This window comes from Pogona vitticeps, chromosome 2 (genome assembly GCF_051106095.1).
Source record: "Pogona vitticeps strain Pit_001003342236 chromosome 2, PviZW2.1, whole genome shotgun sequence".
Lineage (NCBI taxonomy): Eukaryota > Metazoa > Chordata > Lepidosauria > Squamata > Agamidae > Pogona > Pogona vitticeps.
Window position 1 is genome coordinate 106265380 of NC_135784.1, and position 18518 is coordinate 106283897.

The window sequence follows — 18518 nt, forward strand, 5'->3', positions numbered from 1 at the left end:
AGTCGAGCAGAGATGTCCAGCGCTCCGTCTTGCCCGGTGACCTTTGACTCCTTTCAGCCTGTCACCCCTGATACTGTGGCCAGGGTGCTTGACCGCTGTCGTGCCACCACCTCCTCCTTGGACCCTTGCCCGGCCTGGCTAATCAAAGCAGCCAAGCCGATAACAACTGAATGGGCCACTGCAATAATAAATGGGTCTTTCCTTGAGGGCAGGTTTCCCTCTGCCCTCAAGGAGACACTCATTAGGCCCATAAGAAAGAAACCTAGCTTGGCGGCGGACGAAATTGGCAATTATAGGCCCGTCGCCAATGTTTCTTTCATGAGCAAAGTGGTGGAGAGGGTGGTGGCCGACCAGCTTCAGGCATACTTGGATGAAACAGATGCCTTGGATCCATTCCAGTCGGGCTTCAGGCCGCGCCACGGTACAGAGACGGCATTGGTCGCCCTGTATGATGACCTGTTGAGGGAGGCCGACAGGGGAAAAATGTCTCTGTTGGTCCTCCTCGACATCTCAGCGGCCTTTGATACCGTCGACCACGGTATCCTCCTGGGGAGGCTCTCCGAGTTGGGAATTGGTGGCTCGGCTTTTGCCTGGCTCCGTTCCTTCTTGGAGGACCGTCCCCAGAGAGTTCAGCTTGGGGAGAGTGTCTCGGCCCCGTGGAGTCTCAATTGTGGGGTTCCACAGGGGTCGATCATCTCCCCAATGCTGTTTAACATCTATATGAGGCCGCTGGGTGGGGTCATCCGGGGATGTGGGGCTTCGTGTCACCAATATGCTGATGACACCCAGCTCTACATCTCCTTTTCACCTGATACAGGTGATGCTGTCCTGTCCCTTCAGCGCTGCCTGGAGGCCGTACTGGGATGGATGCAGGAGAATGGGCTGAGGCTGAACCCGGACAAGACGGAAGTTCTGAGGGTGGGTGGCCCCGTGGTTAGCGGCTTGGGGGACTCTCTCACATTTGGGGGGGCAACCCTAGCCGCGAAGAGTGGGGTCCGCAGTTTGGGCATACATCTGGACCCGACGCTTACCATGGAAACACAGGTGGCGTCGGTAGTCCGTACCGCCTTTTTCCATCTTTGGCGGATTGCCCGGCTGCGGCCCTATCTCGACACGGGGGCACTCACTACCTTGGTGCATGCGCTCGTAATCTCAAGATTAGACCACTGTAACGCGCTCTACGTGGGGCTGCCTTTGAGGCTGATGCGGAAACTTCAGGTGGTGCAGAATGCTGCGGCCAGACTCCTTACCGGAGTGAGAAAATACCAACACATTTCTCCAGCGCTGGCCGCATTGCATTGGCTGCCCATCCGTTTCCGCATCGACTTCAAAGTTCTAATGCTTACTTATAAGGCCCTAAACGGTTTAGGACCTCGATACTTGGCGGAACGCCTGCTCCCACCTAGGTCTACCCGGTTCACCCGCGCGAGTCTGGAGGTGAGGCTGAGGAGCCTGACGCCGAGAGAGGCCCGGAAGGAGAAGACACGAAACCGGGCCTTCTCGGCGGTGGCTCCTCGCCTCTGGAACAACCTTCCTCCAGAGATTCGCGCGGCTCCTACGCTGGGTGTTTTTAAAACCCAATTAAAAACATGGTTATACATCCAGGCCTTCCCTCCAATCAATTCCTGATCCCTTTTCTAATTTTCTTTATATTCCTTTTTGTCTGCTGTGATTGTAATTATTATTTATGTTTATGCACATGTTTTTTAATTGTATTTTATTCTTATTATATGTTGGAAGCCGCCTAGAGTGGACTTATAGTCCAGATAGGCGGGATATAAATTCAATAAATGAATGAATGAATGAATGAATGCAGACATCCAAAGAATAGCAAGGAGAGACAAGAGGGCTTTCTTAAATGAACAGTGCAAAGATATAGAGGAAAATAACAGAAAGGGAAAACCAGAGATCTGTTCAAGAAAATTGGAGATATTAAAGGAACCTTTTGTGCAAAGATGGACATGATAAAAGACAAAAATGGGAGGGACCTAACAGAAGCAGAAGACATCAAGAAGAGATGGCAAGAATACACAGAGAAATTATACCAGAAAGATCTGGATGTCCTGGACACCCCAAATAGTGTGGCTGCTGACCTTGGGGCAAACATCCTGGGGAGTGAAGTCAAGTGGGCCTTAGAAAGCATGGCTAACGCCAAGGCCAGTGGAGGTGACGGCCTTCCAGTTGAACTACTTAAAATTTTAAAAGATCATGCTGTTAAGGTGCTACACTCAATATGCCAGCAAGTCTGGAAAACTCAGCAGTGGGTGAGGATTGGAAAAGATCAGTCTACATCCCAATCCCAAAGAAGGGCAGTGCCAAAGATTGCTCCAGCTACCATACAATTGCAATCATTTCACTCGCTAGTGAGGTTATGCTCAAAATCCTACAAGGTAGGCTTCAGCAGTATGTGGACTGAGAACTCCCAGAAGTACAAGCTGGATTTCGAAGGGGCAGAGGAACTAGAGACCAAATTGCTAACAAGTGCTAGATTATGGAGAAAGCCAGAGAGTTCCAGAAACATCTACTTGTGCTTCATTGACTACGCAAAAGCCTTTGACTGTGTGGACCACATCAAACTATGGCAAATTCTTAAAGAAATGAAAGTGCCTGACTACATTATCTATCTCCAGAGAAATCTGTATGTGGAACAGGAAGCAACAGTTAGAACTGGATATGGAACAACTGATTGGTTCAAAATTGGGAAAGGAGTACGCCAAGGCTGTATATTATCCCCCTGCTTATTTAACTTATATGCATCATGTGAAAGGCTGGACTGGAGGAATCCCAAACTGGAATTAAGATTGCCAGAAGAAATAAAAACAACCTCAGATATGCAGATGATACCACTCTGATGGCAGAAAGTGAGGAAGAATTAAAGAACCTCTTAATGAGGGTGAAAGAGGAGAGCGCAAAAAATGGTCTGAAGCTCAACATCAAAAAAACTAAGATCATGGCCACTGGTCCCATCACCTCCTGGCAAATAGAAGAGGAACATATGGAGGCAGTGACAGATTTTACTTTCTTGGGTTCCATGATCACTGCAAATGGTGACAGCAGCCACGAAATTAAAAGAAGCCTGCTTCTTGGGAGGAAAAACCTAGAGAGCATCTTAAAAATCAGAGACATCACCTTGCCGACAAATGTCTGCATAATCAAAGATATGGTTCTTCCAGTAGCATTGTATGGAAGTGAGAGCTGACCATAAAGAAGGCTTACCACTGAAGAATTGATGCTTTTGAATTGTGGTGCTGGAGAAGAGTCTTTAGACTTCAAAGAGAACAAACCTATCCATTTTGAAGGAAATCAACCCTGAGTGCTCATTGGAAGGATAGATCCTGAAGCTGAGGCTCCAATACTTTGGCCATCTCATGGGAAGAGAAGACTCCTTGGAAAAGACCTTGATATTAGGAAAGTGTGAAGGCAGGAGGAGAAGGGGACGACAGAGGACAAGATGGTTGGACAGTGTCATCGAAGCAACCAACATGAATTTGTCCAAACTCTGGGAGGCAGTGGAAGACAGGAGGGCCTGGCGTGCTCTGGTCCATGGGGTCATGAAGAGTCGGACACGACTTGGTGACTAAACAACAAAACCCAACAGGCTTTAGATATATGAGATGTTTACTACTGCTACCCGACAGAGAATTTCCGTAGGAAAGTGGGAATTTCAATTCATGTTGCCCAGATTTTCACTCTGCTACACCACATGGGCTCACAACCAGGGCCCTTTTAAAAGGGTCTTTTTTACTAGTTCAAAACCTTCTGATATTCACATCAGTTTTATGTTCATCCCTTTAGCAACAGACCACAGGATATCCGTGCTGCTGTGCAACAAATGTTGAAAATTCAGTGAAAGGTTTGAGATGTCCTTCTTTCCTTCACACCACTTGTAATTAGAAACCCAGGACAGCAAGTCATTTCATTGTTTCTAAGCTGAGTTAACTTCCTTTTGAATTTTATGTGGGATCCAGCTGTCCCTCCAGGTTGCTGGTGAGGTCATAAAATGAAATCTGACATTCATCCTCCCTTCCATTTAAAGTATGCTGCTGGGAACAGAGGAGAATCACTCTTTAATTAGATGAGTGAGGTGAGCATTTTGGACCAAGCTTCTCCCTCTTGCTGCACATCATGCCACTGAAGTCCTCTGCCTCTTCCAGGCATGATTACATTTACTGAACATTGATCATGGCAACCATGCAATCATCTAGTGGTGTTTCTGCATTTCAGGAGATTCATTGATGAAGTGACTGGCAGGATGCAAGCCCAGCCCCTATGGAAACAAAAAGCTTGTATACTGCAACAGAATTGGTAGTGTGCTCAAAAAGCTCTACCTTCACACTAAAGATCATGGGCTAACAGAAATGGTTGCTGTTCTACATCAACACTGAAGATTTTTGTTGAATTTCAAGGTAGGCATAGTTGCTAGAGAAACTAAAGGAACGGTATCCCAAAAAGTAGCATCTTGGCATCATTACTTTTTAACATTGACACAAATGATTAACCATATCATATCCCAGACTCCATATTGCAGACGTTTCATCTATATATGCTGGCGATCTTGCCTTGACAGTTCAGGGGAAACCTTTGAGGTCATAGAGCATCAGCCAACCTCTGCATTATTAGATCTTTCCTTATGTTATAAAAACAAACAGCTGAAACAAAACCCTTTAAAACACAGGGACTGTGGCTTCCACTTAAAGAACATACAGTATAAGCAGAGAGGAAGTTCAAAGTTAGCTGGGATGACAAGATTTTGGAAGACAGCCTTAATCCAAAGTATTTGGGTACCACACTGAATTCAACCCTGAGTAACAAAACAAACAAACAAACAAACAAATCAAAACACCAAAGAGAAAGTTTCCATCAAAGATAACATACTTATGAGTGGATCAGATTGGAGTGCGTACCCACAAAAAAAATAAAAATAAAAATAAAAAAATAAAAATAAAAATAAAAATAAAAATAAAAATAAAAATAAAAATAAAAATAATAATAATAATAATAATAATAATAATAATAATAATAATAATAATAATAATAATAATAATAATAATAATAATAATAATAATAATAATAATAATAATAATAAAGCTTTGTCCCTGTACTACTCCACAGCAGAATATGCTAATATATGGTATAAATCAGCACATCCATACAAGTGGATGAATCCTGCAGGACTATTACTGGCTGTCTGAAATCTACCCCCATTGGAAAAAGTCTATGATTTGGCTGGCATTGCCCCTCCTTAAGGACATCAAGAAATGAACTAAATAAGTTAATACAGCACCAAATCCACTTGCTTCAAGGGCGCCAATCCTTAGAGTCTAAATGACAGTAAAAATCAAGGGAAGTTTTTTTTTTTTTTGGCATACATCTCAAGGTCTAATATTAAACTAGAAAAATCTAGGCTAACTAATGTGAGCAAAAACAACAAACCTTGCCAAATGGATGAATGCCGAAGAGTACCGTATTTTTCGCTCTATAAGACGCACCTTTCCATAAGACGCACCGATTTTTTAGGAGAAGAAAACAGGAAAATATAATCTGTTTTCTTCGCTCCATAAGATGCACAGACTTTCCACCCCCCTGTTTTGTGGGAAAAAAGTGAGTCTTATGGTGCAAAAAATACAGTATCTTCTACCAGAACAAGACTCTGGATGGATCATCTGGAAGTCACTTAATAGACTTGGAAGCGAAGTAGGAAGATCAAAGAAAAATCCAGTAAAATGGGGCTACTTAGATACAGGACAAATATTCAGTGACTGTGGAGAAATTAAATCAATGGAGAACTTATATGTATGCAATATGGAATCTTATGTACAAAACAAGATATAGCAATTGGCTGAGATAGTGCTATTGAAGTTCTGATCAAAACATTTTATATTTTAGCATTTTAATTTGTTTATAATTTTACCTACATTTCATATATATACATAATTTTAAATTGTGCAATACTTTGATATGAATAAAGAAAGATATGCATACCGGAGGAATTTTGCCAGTCTCTCTTGGCCACCTGACAGGCTAATCCCTTTATCAGCATCACTGACTAGCATCCTCATGACGTTAATTCTCCTAGCACTGAGCCAGCTTGTAAAATTGACCTCAATTGTAAAAAAAATTGAGCTATGTGCTGCTAACTCATAGGTTTGTGGTGCCGGGTAAGGGTTATGATCACACATCCTTGTGCTTGTTGTGTTCATGCGTGTACTGCTATAAGAAATAAAATAAATATAAACTCCCACCGCTCACATAAGAGTCAGGAGCAGGTCCAGCTGTGTGCTTTCCTTCCATGAGGGTTAGGGGAACATGATACGCCCAAGGTCATGTTTGTCTGAGTGCTCACTGGAAGGACAGATCCTGAAGCTGAGGCTCCAGTACTTTGGCCATCTCGTGAGAAGAAAAGACTCCCTGGAAAAGACGCTGATGTTAGGAAAGTGTGACGGGAAGAGGAGAAGGGGATGATAGATGAGATGGCTGGACAGTGTCTGCGAAGCGACCAACATGAATTTGACCCAACTCTGGGAGGCAGTGGAAGACAGGAGGGCCTGGCGTGCTCTGGTCCATGGGGTCACGGACATGACTAAACGACTAAACAACAACATTGTTGCTTGGACAGTTTGCCCAGTGTTATGGACAGGGGCAATGAGGGGATTGTGTGATAGCTTCCCTGGTCCTGGGATAGTTGCCACCATCTTACTGCTATTATTAAAGAGTGAGCAAAATCATAACTTGACTCCTAGTTAGTTCTTATTGGTTTCTCTAAAATGCATGTGTGTGCATATGTAAAAAAATGCATACACCCACAAACACAAAGAGAAGTAAGGGTGGAGGGCCTTATAAGTTAAATAAACAAATAAACAAATAAATAAATAAACAAACCACTATTATAATCCACCAATCCATCTGTATAATTCCCCTTCTTTCTTACACATATAGATATATAATGTAGATTAATAATGAAGACTCTAAGGCAAAATACTACAGAAATGAAACTCAGAATAACACTCACCAACTTCATTCTAGCAAGTTTTCCCAACTAGTCCTGGAAAAGCACTCAGCCTGAGCTACCAGAAAGCCACGTGCATGGAATATATCCTGACAAATGAAGGATAGCAGACACCTTTCTTTCCCATTTATCTGTTGAAATCCATCTAAGTATTGATGCTCTCTCTGTTCCTCTAAAAGGGCACAAGTCTTTCCTCCCTCTCCCCTACAGCTGGCCGGAGCAAGAAGCCTAACTCCTCTGCTGTTACTTTAGCAGCGCTCATCACACCCGGATGAAATACTGCCTCAGCAGGTTTCCTCTCAAACAATTCCATTCGGAATCTCCTCCTAGGATGAGTCAGTTCTCCAGATTTCACCCCCAAACACCCAGTGACGCTTGGTTTTGTGGGCAGCAAATAAGTCATCTCATCACACTATTGTGTTCTAATATGTAGCATGTTCTTCTGAGTCCAGTTCCAGGTGACGGCATCAGATGCTTTTCTTTTAATACATGTTGATTATTTTTCCTTTACGGGAAGGTGGAGGAGGGAATGGAAAAAGAACATTAAAACAAAAGAGAATAAAACAGAAACCCCCACAAGCATCTCACTAGATTATTAATAATCCACTATGGTTTACCAAAATACAACCTACTGCACTTTACGGGGAGTTTGCTTACATAACACCCCAGCATTGACTTGAGTTGAGATCCCTTGCAGCCCTGTTGATTTCCTTTACTCATATAGCTGAACAGCCTTGGCCCCGTACAGGGGGAGTGAAACCAGACACTGAGGGACATGCCTGTCACCTAATGCAAGCACTACGCCTAGGGCACATAACAGATTTTCCTCACTAGATGACAGGCATTGAGATTCCCATAGGCACAAAGCCATTTGGTGGATCCTTCCTGCTACTTAGGAGTACGGCAACACCCCAACTGACAAGAGGAAGAGACCCTCAGCCCAAGGTCCCTTAAAGCAGCGGTCCCCAACCGTTTTTGGACCATGGACAGGTTGAGGGGTGCAGGCTCCCTGCGCGGGGGGGCAGAGGCACCCCTACGCTCGTGGGTGGGCATGTCATGCCTGCGGAGGGGCATGCCGCACATGCGCATGTGTGACACACCCACCCACAAGGGCGGCACGACCACTGTGCATTCTTCATATCATGGCCAGTATCCTGATGTGTAGTTATGCTGGTATTTTGGGAATGACATCACAAAGCAGTGGCATTTGGCCACTAATTAAAGTGTTTCTGCTTCAGTTTTGGTTTTGTGTGCACGTTCATCCCATTGTATGCAAGTTCTGCAGAGCCTGATATCAAAGCCAGGACTTTGTAGGAAGCAGTAATCTGCTAGCGATATAATTTCCACTGAACTAGCATACCACCGCAACAGGATTTTGGCCACTGATTACTTAGCCTCAACCAGTTGGGCTGAGGCAATATATTGATTGTTCTCATGTGCTGAGATTTTTCTTAGCACTAACACTATGGAGATTCATTACTGCATTATAATCAACTGCAAGAATTGCAGGACAAACTTTCAAGCTTGACCAGTTCAGAAAAGCATTTCACTTTTATTTGAAGAAATAAAATTCTGCTTAAAATTATGTCTGGACCTGGTTTTGAGCATGCATAATGTAGTTTCAGCATTAACAGTTTAGCCAGAGTTGATGAGTAAAATATGTTTTGCCTAGATAGGTATTCAGAAACTGCAGCTAAAGAAACACTTTTTTTCTAGATAGGGTTGCCTGAGAATATAACTATCGACAGTATCCTAAATTTCCACTTTCTTCTATCTCCACCATCTCCTCACATGACGGCAAGCTTACTGCACCCAGCTATTTTAAAAACTGTGCTCCTAAGCTCTAACACCACCACCACCATTCATTGGACAGGAATGATTGTGCCTCCTGGGCACTGTCAAAGTGTCTGCTGGAAGATCCTGTGGGTTCCATACTTAGGGCAACGGTTAGAAAGACCTTTGCCATGGTGTCTCCAGGAAGCTCTCCAAGAGTATCTCTCAGGAAAAAATGGGGGGGGGGGGAGCAGATCAACCAGCAGAGGCCGAGACAGGAAATGCAAAACTCAGACTTTCACTGAAAATTGAGAAATTATTAAACATTATTATGAGGCAAACCCATCAGCCCGTGGTTTTCAAAAAGGAATGATGGCCATTTGGAAAAGGAAACGCCCAAGTAGTGACATAACTGAACAATGATTAATGGACCAGAGAAGATTTATCATCCAGAGTAAAACTTTCAGAACTGGAATTGCAAAAACTAGAAAAGGTGGCGATATCAACACAGAACAATGACCATAACATGGAAGACAAAATGAGTGTAGAGGTAGACACAATAGTGGAAGAAAACGTATCAATAGAGGAACAACTTATGGAACAACCCATAAATTATGAGTTGACAGAACGGCAAATATCATTGAGGGAAGAAATAGTAACCCATATTAGCCAGAACACAGAAAGACAAGGGCTCCCCAATTTGCACCAATTACAAAGTAAACCAGTAAAAGATTTACTGAATGATGCAAATGCTGTCATCAGAGCAATCCAAAACAACATGCTAAAGGAAACAAACTACCTCATGTATACCACAGCTACCATAATAACCATGGAACTTGGTTACAAGCTGCAAAAAATCCAGAAAACATGTGGTACCCCAAAATGGAAAATTTGGCTGGAAAGAAAAATAAACAAATTACGTGCAGACATTAGCAACTTAAAAAATTTGAAAGATTCAAAACTTAAAAAGAAAAAATGGAAAAGCCAGACTAATCAAAATATATGACCTAGAAAGGAAAACAATTGTTGGAACTACGGAAGAATTAAAACAGCAGGTAACAGCTACAGCAAAGAAAATTGAAAGATATGATGGACACTTGGAACAATATAGAGAAAACATGTGATTTCAAAACAACCAATGATTATTCTATATATCACTAGGAGAAAATGCAGAGCAGAAGAAATTAGGCCCATGTAGCAAGGTCATTCAATAACCAGGCATTAAACGGTAATTTAGCAGGTAAGGCTGAAACCCTGGCAGATGAACTTCAAGGAGGAAGGATTTAACCTGTCATTTCAACACATGAAGGCACAGAGTTGTTTCCTTTTGAGGTTGTGCTGGGACAGAAACTTGTTTACTGTACGTACAGAGGATGCTCTGGTAGATCGTCAGGTGATCCCTTGAACCATCAGAGACCAGGCTCCCTAAGAGGTTAGATGGAGTGAGTGTTTATCATTCCACCTCAACCACTCCGCACCAGAATTGGAAAAATCTTTAGATTTAAGTAATGGAAGACAGAAAAAAAAATGAAAATGACATTGCTTCCCCATGATTATTATCAAGCAGTTTTCAAATTAAAAAAACCCTGACATTTCTGAACAAGGTACCTACTCTTTTAAATTCAAACAAAATTAGCAATGTTTGTTCTGCATTCTAAGAGCTTATGAAAGTCTTTCAGAAAGGCAGCAACACAATTCTACACAGAATTAAACTTAACTTGATCTGTTCATTCATTTCATTTCTTTATTTAAAAAATAAAGTTGTCATAGTGCTGTCCTTATTTTGGTGTCATGTCCTGTGAATTAATATACAAGCGTTAGAGAGATTTTCATTAGTTAAACTTTTAATACCAATTTAAATATTTTGACTTTAGCTTTAAAAGAGTTTGCAGCAAATCCTCCTTTCAAACTTACTGGAAACTTCTACAACAGGCTTCATTTCCATTATTTCTCTGGAAGTCAGGAAGGACACATTTAGTTCATTTAATTTCTGATGGTTTAAGATTTCCAAACCATCATCCAGAAGCAGGTAATACCTATATTCTAGAAAAGTGGGCAAGTTTCCAAGTTCTCCAGAACTCTTTATCGAGCTGAATAATACAAAACCTGTTGGCCTTAGAGGTGATACTTGATCCTTGCTTTCCAAAAAGGCATTTTTGATGGTTGCAAATAACCTATCTCTTCTTCATCCAATAGGCAAAGGGATGGATGAGGTCACTTTGGTTGGAACAAAGACTGAGAGTGAAAACTGAACAAGTCCAGTAACTTCGCAGTCGGGAGTGTTTTTCTAGATATGCATTTCCATCCAGTTGACTCAGTTATCCCACAGTTGATCTACTTAAAATGGGAGACCCAGAGCCGCAACTCTGCTGTGCAGGATGCTCTTCTTATGGCACATTTGATGATGCTGAAATTGCGCCTTTGCACAATGAGGCCAATGGCCAGACCATCATAGTGTGTTGTAAGGTAAAGGGTATGTGTGTCTGTGTGTTTGTAAGAGAAGAAGTAGGAAGGGGATGGGGGGGGTTAATAAAACAATGCATGAGTGAAGAAAGTGGACAGATAGGCAGGAGTGTTTCTTGCTCTGTAATTATTATGGAACCCAATCTCTAGCATGACAGTTTACTTTGTTGGGGCCTAGTGAGGCTCATGTGGTTGTACTGTGCAGGCAGCCATTCCTGTTGTGCCCCTGGCGTGGAATGGTCTCCTGGCTGAAATCAGGTGGGCTCCCAAGTGTTGCAAATTTCCATGATCACTTGTTTGATTATGCAGGCATCTCCTGGGTTTTAAAAAAAATCATTATGCTATCAGTTAAGCATAATTTTTTAAATAACGTAGTTTAGTAGTATTTTAGCTCCTGGTTTTATGGTTATTTTTCTTGTAAGCCGCTTTGAGATCTGTTGTTTTTGAAAGCCGTATGGAGATGCTCTGAAATGAGTAAAAATAAATCTGAAATGATCAAGAATGATGGTAGATTTCAGGCAGATAAAAGGGTTTTGTGCTTTGTCAAGGGCTAGAGTTGATAACCTTTGTGGTCCCATCTAGCTTTACAGCCTATGATTCAAGCCTACAGGGTTGCCACTGAAATTTTGTTTTTTATTTTCCTGACCAACATTTGTAAATTTCCCCGGTAAAGGTAAAGGTTCCCCTTGACATTTTCAGTCCAGTCGTGTCCGACTTTAGGGGGCGGTGCTCATCCCGTTTTCAAGCCGTAGAGCCAGCGCTTGTCCGAAGACAGATTCCGTTGTCACGTGGCCAGCGTGACTAGGGAATGCTGTTTCACCTTTCCACTGATGTGGTACCTATTGATCTACTCGCATTTGCATGCTTTCAAACTGCTAGGTTGGCGAGGAGCTGGGACAAGCAACGGGCGCTCACTCCGTCACATGGATTCGATCTTACGACTGCTGGTCTTCTGACCCTGCAGCAGAGGCTTCTGCGGTTTAGCCCACAGCACCACCACGTCCCATGACCACCATTCAAATACAACCACAAATTAAACAAATGAGCAAGTCTTATTGAAATGTTCCACTCTAAAACTACACAAGTCTCAACTGCAAAAAATTTTATCAAAGAATTTAATATTAGCTTCTTTCAACGTTAACTGCAGCAACATCTGTTTTGCAATTGCACAAAAAATTACACCAAGATACAAACTTCAAGTAAACTCTGAATGCTAACGAATGACATAACATTTTTGTTATTGTTTTAAAGGTACACTAAATATATATACAGTATATAATCATTCTACCTAAAATGGTTTCTCTGAAGCCACATTATGAAACTTATTGTTTTGAAACTGCAGTAATAACTAAGTTAGAAATTAGAATACAAGTTATCTGTTTTCAAAGAATAAAGATTTAAGATATAAAACTATTATTTGTACAGTTTTCACTTTTTATTGTGTAATTCTTTTAGTTTCTCATCAATAGTTTCCTCTTCTATTTTGGCTTCTTCTCTCAATCTTTAAAAAAAAATTTTTTTTTAAAAGATGCTTAATTTGTCCCTCAAGCTTCTTCTTTTCTTCAGAATTTCTTCTTGTTGCTTATGGTGTTTAGCCTCCAAGTGCTTTGTGTAGCGTGCATAAGCATGCCTGGCTGATGGCAACAGATTCATATCAGTTACAACAAATGCAAGTTCTCCAGAGTTGAAGACAGCATTGTAAATCTGATGTTGACAGAAAATAGTTTCTTCATGAAAGTTCTCAATTAACACTGACTTACAGCAGTACCTCGCTTTACGAAATTTACGTAATTTTTGGTTTATGAACCAAAATCCATAGAAAATAATGCTCTTTTTCTTTTTCTAATTGTTCTTTTTCTTTCTTTTTTCCCACTGTACGAAAGGGTTTCCCCAGGACGCATTGTGCCTGGAGGTTTCTACCGCCGCCCCTGTTCTTAGAGCAATCCTCGTATCGGCTTACAAAATTTCTGCATGATGCAACGTCCTGGAGGACACATTAATTTTGTAAACTGAGGTACACCTGTATTAACCGAAAACCCTCTTTCAACAGAAGCATTACCATGAGACAGGATAAGGCACATTTTGACAACAGTCCACAGATTTGAGAAACTTTTGTTGGACCTCAAAATACCACTGTAAAACGTATCCAGTCCAACGTCATCCTTTTGTTTTGCAACATATGCTTGAAATTGAGCCTTGAACTCACTCTGGACAGCTGTGGTTAAAGTAGTGTACTGTTGCTTTGATTTTTCCACTACTGTGTCACTGATCTGATTTGCTGCATGTAGAGCTTCAAGAACAGCCCCTATTCTGGTGATTCCAAGATTTGGCTTGTGTAAAATTATAGTAGGATCTAATGCAGATAGGCCACGGAGTATCTTGTCCTTCAAAGGACTTCTCTCAACCAGCTTTTCAACAACAGCTACTACCATGTTTGAAGACTCTAGGCAAAACTCAGCCACTTGATGTTCACTCAGTTTAGTTTCTTTCAACAGCTTCTTTGCTGCAAAGCCAGTGTCAACCTTGCTTCTGTCAAGCAGGTTCTCAGACAATTTTATGTCAATTGTTAACAACTGGGAACCAGAAGGCATGTTTTTCAGCTTTTCTGATTTTATGTAACAACTCATTAGCTTCTTGATTAACTTACACAGTTCTTCATACAAATAGGTGCCAATGATTTTTGAGATTTTGAAACCTTTGTAGAAATGGCTCACAATCTCCAGCAATTGTTTTCATGAAAGCCATTTTGCACTTCATGAGTGGATCTTGCATTGTAGCTTTTATACAAATTGCAGATTTACTGTGGGGGAGTTTTGCTTCTTCCACATACTTGAAGTTGTCAAAAACAGGCATGGCTGTATCAAGGCACTTAGCATTCTTCAACCACCTAGTGGAGCAAAGCTTCAGGGGAAATCGTGTGCTTCCAGTCATAGCAGTGTATGATGCCTTCCTAGCTGTGGAATCTTTGAACAGATAAATACATGTTGCGCAAAATTGAATTCAGGCCCCATTTCACTGCTTGCAATCCTATTTTAAAAGATCCATTACAAGATGAAGGGTACAAGTTCCAAAGTCAATTGATTCTTTTCCTTATCCTGTATAGTTAAGGTTGATTTTAATTTCTTCTTTTAGTTTTCTCAGAAAAAGGTGATTTACATTTGGCCCATCCATAGATACCTGTAATAATTTTGCAACTGATAAAGAAGATACACCTTCTTGAAACCTCTGAAGAAGGTCTTCAGCAGTAGCAGTTTGAAGAAAAACATTGGTTAGATATAGTGTGGATACGTTATGATAGTAACCATCCCAAAAACGAACCACTAAATCCATCTGTCCCTTTTGAACCACCTTATTCAAAGCTTCATCAAAACAGGTAACAAATGTCTGGCATTGTTTCAGCTGTTTCAGTAAAAGATCAGAGAAATATGGTGCCAAGCCAAAAGCAACAGCGTACATTGCTTTTGTTTTTCCAAGATGAAACTGTTGAGCTATCTGGCTATCTGAGAACAGTCACTTGAATAACTCATTGATGCTGTTACAAGAGTTAAATGACATGTTCTTCATCACCAGTTGCAAAACCCATGGGCAATCTGATGTCCTAACAGAGTCCTTGATTACATAGGCAGCCATACTTGTCGTGAGAATGGCTGATGGTCGGATTTCAAAAGATCTTCTGTATGGAGAATTAGTGCAGGGAAATCGCCCCAGAGGGAGACCACGGCTGCGATACAACGATATCTGCAAGCGAGATCTGAAGGCCTTAGGAATAGACCTCAACAGATGGGAAACTTTGACATCTGAGTGTTCAGCCTGGAGGCAGGTGGTGCATCACGGCCTCTCCCAATTTGAAGAGACCCTTGTCCAGCAGGCCGAGGCAAAGAGGCAGTCCTGAAATCAGTAAAATCAAGGAGGTGGAGAAGAGACAGATTGTATTTGTCTTCAGTGTGGAAGAGATTGTCAGTCTCGAATTGGCCTTCTCAGCCACACTAGATGATGTTTCAAGTCCTCTATTCAGAGGATGTCACCATCGTCTCTGGAGGCTGAAGGATGCCTGATCCTAATCTTAAATACTCATTTGTATGGTGGGTAATTCTTTGCCATTTTCTTCACTCTGATCATGTTTTCCAGTTTTCCCAAGGACTGTCTCTTCAACCTCTTTGGTTTTACTGTCTGAACTTGTACTTGGCTTTGAACCTAAACATATTGCAATGGACTGTTGATTTAATTTTCAGGTTCTTCTGTTGTAATGGTCCTTGTGCATGAGATTCCACAGCTCAAATTCCCATATTACTTAGTTCAAAGGTTTTGTAGCATACTTTACAATAACCTTTGCATTTGTGTCCAGCAACTGATGATAACCATGGAATGAAGTCAGGATGAAGTTTGAAATCCAGCCCCTGCATATTAAAAACTGTCCTCTTAGAAACCATCTTCAAAAGTGGTTTCAGATACAGCCTGACACATATGTTAGATTTGTTTTCTGGCAAGTAGGAACTTCCCAAAGGTGGGAAAGTTTCACTTTTACTTTCTGGTTCCAGAAAGTGTAATGAGCAGATCAGCAACAAGAAAAGAGGTGGAGTTTAAATGCTTACATATCATTTCTGCAGTCTAGAGAAGCAGAAATCCTTCATTTGCAACCTTTATGCATGGGAGAAGTCAGGCAAGAGGGTGAGAGAGCTTGTACTATGTAAACTCCAGCAGGAACAAGCAATCACACTTGTAAAGTTTACTTTGCATGGAGTAGAAAGTGCTAGTTGACCAAAATCCAACAGCCCCAAATCTCATTTGTAACTCTGTGCTGGGTTTAGCAGGAGACAAAAAGTCCATTCCATACACAAGCAGGATCCAAAAACATGCTTATCTTTATATGCAAGTTAAATGCAGTACTAGGAGGTAGAGGTGAAAATAGTTAGATGTTTAGTTTCTATCTTGCTAAATGTTTAAACTAGCCTTGCTTTGCAAATGCTACAAGCAGACCTTAGAAATGTGCAGGGACAGAGCGCAACCAGCCTATTAGGCTGGTTGCTGGGGATGGAGCTGAATGAAAGGTGGAGCTGGGAAAGGACATCATTAAGTTTTACTTGTGTTCTGCTACTTCTCTATTCCAGTTGCCACAAGAACAGATCATGCCCTGGCAGCAGGTCAAAAATCCACTGCTTGAATATATTTAAATATTTTAATCAGAATTTCCGACTTCAGACGTTTCCCTGACCAATTTCCGTTTCCCTGACTTTCCAGAAAGTAGCAACCCTGAGTCCTAGCATGTTTGCATGAGCAATATGCAAACAGATCATGTTGTTTCCAAATGACCAATCAGAAAACAGACAAACAAAAAACTTCAAAAACTGAATTTCCAACTTGTGAAGCAGTAGAAAACTTCAGAGGATTAGCAGCTCTCGCTTTATTCGGAAATCTCCATTTTGTCCATTCTGAACTTAAAGGCGGAGACCTGACTGTTTTCTCAGAAAGAAAGCTCACGTTACCATGTGTTGCTGTAGATGGGAAACAGGACTCCATTGAAAATGCTTTGCAGCCTCCCACTTATGTTCAGTGTGTAAATTACACACATACACACACACACACAACTATAACTTGTCAAGGGACTGCCTTTCAAAGAACCAAATCCCAAGCAGTCCCTGAAAACCATTAGATGAGTGGCACCTGCTCATTAAACATTAGGAAAGAAGAGATGCAGATGACCTTAAGCCTTTAGCACTATGTATGAGATCAAAAAAACTTCCTACTCCAAAAGTATTTGAACAGATAATGAAAAAGCAGATTTTTATTATGTCATTTTCTCCATTATTTAGCATTGCTGCAAATGGCTTACATTTACTGCAGCTTATGTACAGATGTGTGGCTTTGAAATTTACCAGAACAGCAAAATTTAAAATGAAAAATAAACGCTTAACAGTTCCACACAAGATTTTACAGTCCAACATTTCACTGAGTAGGTGAAAAGACAAGTTACTACAGTTATTCGGCATGAATAAAAAACTACAACTTTTATTTTTAAACAGGAGTCACTTGTTTTAATTTTTTACACTGTTTAAAATTACTGTGATAAAAATAATGAAAAAAGCTTTTCAATAATGCCATACACCAGCATAATAATAGATTTGTCCCCATTATTTGACCTTTGTATTATACAAAACAGAATGCTGACGCACTAGTGAATCCGTGTTATTAAGCCTGTTGGGTTAGCATGGGTTGGTGGTTGAACAGTAGATATTTTCATAGGATTTTTTTTTCCTTTTAAACCAGAAAACAAAAGCTTCAAAGGGTGCCCTTGAATGTTTTCCACTAATCTGAGGCTCTATTTTTTGCACGAAAGTACTGTTCTCATATAACAGCAGAAGCATTAAAAAGTGCGTGTACATTCATGACAGCCCAATCCATTGCATCAGATGGCAGAGGAGGTTCAGATCTGAAAGGGACTAAAAACTCTTGTCCCTGTCTAAAAAGAATGTAAACATCAGGGCTTTGCTGTCTGTTCTTAGTATGATTTTACATACTCTTACACTCTTCAAAGGTTCACAATAGAACCCCCCAAAGCCTATTAAAACTCATTTCCCTCAACCTGCTCAATTTCTTTACCCATATTTTTTTCTTTAAAAATGTGGAGCGATTGTACTGTGATTTAAAAAAACAACGCCCAACCCACCCACCCACCCCAATTTGTGAGTTTTAAAGAATTTTATTAAAGTGGCAAGTAGGATATAAATGATCACAAGTGCCATATGATAAAAACACTACTTTTATCTTGATATAGGAGTAAAAATAAGGAGGCAATAGTCACCAAGAGTGTTTTTTTAAAAAACTCTTGACTTTTATGATTTTGGGTTGGTTCTTAAGAACATGGAGTGAAAATGAGAACAACTACAAATACAGTTCTACACAATCTTATGCCAAATGCTAGGGGAAACATACATTGAGCAGTTCTCTGGCTTCTGCAAGCAGGAGAGATCTTTGGATTTAATTTCACTTTCCTTTGGCATAAGGTGTAATACAGCTCACCTGTGAACAAGAATACACCTTCTGCAATGAACTGGGTTCTTCAGACCCAATTTTCAAAATGGAGGAACAAGTGCATTTTCCCCTCCAGCTCTTGAAGCAGTTGGTTATAATCAAAGACTCACAGAGTTAGAAGGGGCCTATAAGGCCATTGAGTCCAACCACCTGCTCAATTCAGGAATCCAAATCAAAGCAGATCTGACAGGTGGTTGCCCAATTTTCTCTTGAATGCCTCCAATGTTGGAGCGCTCACCATCTCCCG